At 40.8% G+C, this 2,658-nt stretch overlaps 1 long non-coding RNA gene across 1 annotated transcript; it reads right to left on the bottom strand.

Annotated features, from left to right (window-relative positions):
• Nucleotides 1-1,027: 1,027 nt before the first annotated feature.
• Nucleotides 1,028-1,965, bottom strand: LOC125548516. Its single transcript, XR_007301117.1, has 2 exons — nt 1,872-1,965; nt 1,028-1,278 (listed from the first exon to the last, which is right to left on the bottom strand). It is a non-coding gene; the product is annotated as an uncharacterized LOC125548516 (long non-coding RNA).
• Between the last annotated feature and the right edge of the window lie 693 nt (nt 1,966-2,658).

The raw sequence follows: 2,658 nt of genomic DNA, 5'->3' as shown, positions 1-2,658 counted from the left end.
CGGTTTTTACTGGTTGACGGCTCACGCTGATGCAGAGGATCTGGTCATCAGATGTGATGGGTGTCAAAAATTTGCACGACGAGCGCATGTGCCGGCTCAAGAGCTCCGGATGATTCCAATCACTTGGCCGTTTGCGGTTTGGGGGCTTGACATGGTGGGACCTTTCAAAAGGTCTAAGGATAAAAAGACACATCTCTTAGTGGCAGTTGATAAGTTTACTAAGTGGGTTGAGGCAGAGCCTGTAAGTAAGTGTGATGCAGCCACGGCGGTTCGGTTCATGAAAAAAGTAATCTTCCGTTTCGGTTTTCCACACAGTATTATCACAGAAAATGGCACTAATCTGTCTCAAGGGGCTATGAAAGAGTTTTGTCAGCGAGAGCACATCCGGCTTGATGTTTCTTCTGTAGCTCATCCTCAATCCAATGGTCAAGCCGAGAGAGCCAATCAGAAGATTCTGAAGGGGCTAAAACCCCGGCTTATGGTTCCTTTACAACGAACGCCGGGTTGTTGGGTAGAGGAGTTACCACTACAAGAAATATGTCAACTTGTGACCACCACTATTGGTCACTGAATGGTCACAAATTTCCATTTATGACCTTTTTGTGACCAAAAACATAAGGTCAAAAGCTGGCCGTCATAAACTGACTATAGCGACCTTTCTTCTAGAATGGTCGTAGACGTTTATGACCAAAATACGTCTACTGTGGCATTTTGGTCACTAGCAACCTCCCCAGGCCACGTAGGCATCCAGCGTGGCAATCTGACGTGGCACAAGATTCAACCTGGTCCAATTCGATTTTCTACATGGGCCTAGCCCAACAATTCAACCTATTTGTGTTTTTTCTGTCAATTTTTGGTTCGGTTCATGGGCCAAGCCCAATATTGCAGCCTTTTTATTGTTGGGCCGTGGCCTTCTTACCATCAATTGATTTTTTATTTTTCAATCATTTTATTTTAGAGCTAGTCCCACTAGTCACATGGGCCCCACATGTCAAAAATTTCAAAATATCTCAAATTATATTCATAAGTGGGGCATAAATTGGTCCCGCTGGTCATGTTTCCATTTCACATCTTTTTAACATACATAATCACTATTTCAAATAGGACGGGACAAATATAATTCATCAAATAACACTACATTAGTCTTTTACAATCTGATACAATATTACAATTTACAGTCTACTATAGAACCAAAAAAAACTCTTTGCTAAGTAGGGCTTCACTGATTCGCACTTGGCTTCATGGCTTCACACTCCAAAAAAATTAGGCCCAAAGCTCCTGTAAAAGAGTGAACAACTTCAATATTAGTGTACTTAGCTGAGGCCAGAACCAAACAACTTCGATATTACAATAGAAAGAAGTCTCAGGTTTATCAAGCATAACAAAATAGCAGTGTGACTGAAACAAAAGAGGTCTCAGGTTTAGACTGAAAAGGAAGAGCTAGATATGCATGATGTCCCAGGTTTAAACAAAAGATCAAGAGCACAATTTCAACAAGAGATATATAGTCAGTCCAATTGAACAAAGGCTGGACAGTAGCATTATGAGTATTTAAGTGGAGATGTAGCAGACAATCAAATGAATATATTGTGCAGACCATGAATAAAATTAGGCAATCATCGATGGAGAGCGTCTAATGCTCCTAATTAAACAAACAGATATGTTTAGCCAACCAAGAAGGAAACACTAACCAAACAGTGGCAATTTGAGGTGGTGAGCTAGATGAGGTACAAACTGAGATGACATTCAATCATCCGGTAGCAAAACAAGCTTACTAGCTAGCTAGTACACTAGAATGTGACCATCCAACATGCACACACGCATCATGCAGGAACATATATGAACATTTTCTGTAAGGGGGACATCAAGACCTTGCTTTGGAAGGACTAAAGAGCACTTGAACGAGTTCTGGTCATCAGGTGCTTCTTCACTATCAGGTTCATTTGTTGCTGCTGCTCATCCTCCTACTCCATCTACATGGACAAGAGCAAGTTAGTTGTTTGCATGGCATTCACTTAATACTGCATGTATATTCATCTACATTACTTCTTCAGTATAGTACAGTACAAATGATGGATGGGTTTGACTTCAAATGTTTGCTTGCACATGTACTACTCATATACTTAGGCACATGGAAAATCAACTACAAGCAGGAACACGATGAGCCAGAACAAGCTAGTAAGACACTAGCAGTAGAGCAACCATAATATGAAGCAAACAGAGGAAGCACAAGGTAATTCTACTAATTTGATTGAAACAATAGTGACAATTTTAGGCAGTGTGCTAGATGAGGTACAAACTGAGATGCCATTCAGTGAGATATAGTAAGAGTGATTGTGGCAGCAGTAGATATAGTAAGAATGCAAAAGTACATTCAGTGAGAATTGTATTCTTCTAAGCTACCAACAGAGAAGCAGAAAACAGACGAACAGCCTGGCACTAACATATATAGCGCTGAGGCACTGGCTGCAGTACAAAAAGCACTCCAAATTCATATCTACTAGACCAATTCAGAACTATACAAGAGCCAGGTACAGAAGCAAGCACGGTACAGAAGCAAGCAAACAGTTTCATCAGTGCATAGCTGTAGCAGATCACCAGGTATGGTGATCATAATTTACTATTGTTTTTGCCTAGACATCACCTCCAAGTTAGAGA

Source organism: Triticum urartu, chromosome 1 (assembly GCF_003073215.2).
Source record: "Triticum urartu cultivar G1812 chromosome 1, Tu2.1, whole genome shotgun sequence".
NCBI lineage: Eukaryota > Viridiplantae > Streptophyta > Magnoliopsida > Poales > Poaceae > Triticum > Triticum urartu.
This window is presented reverse-complemented; position numbering and strand designations above follow the sequence as displayed.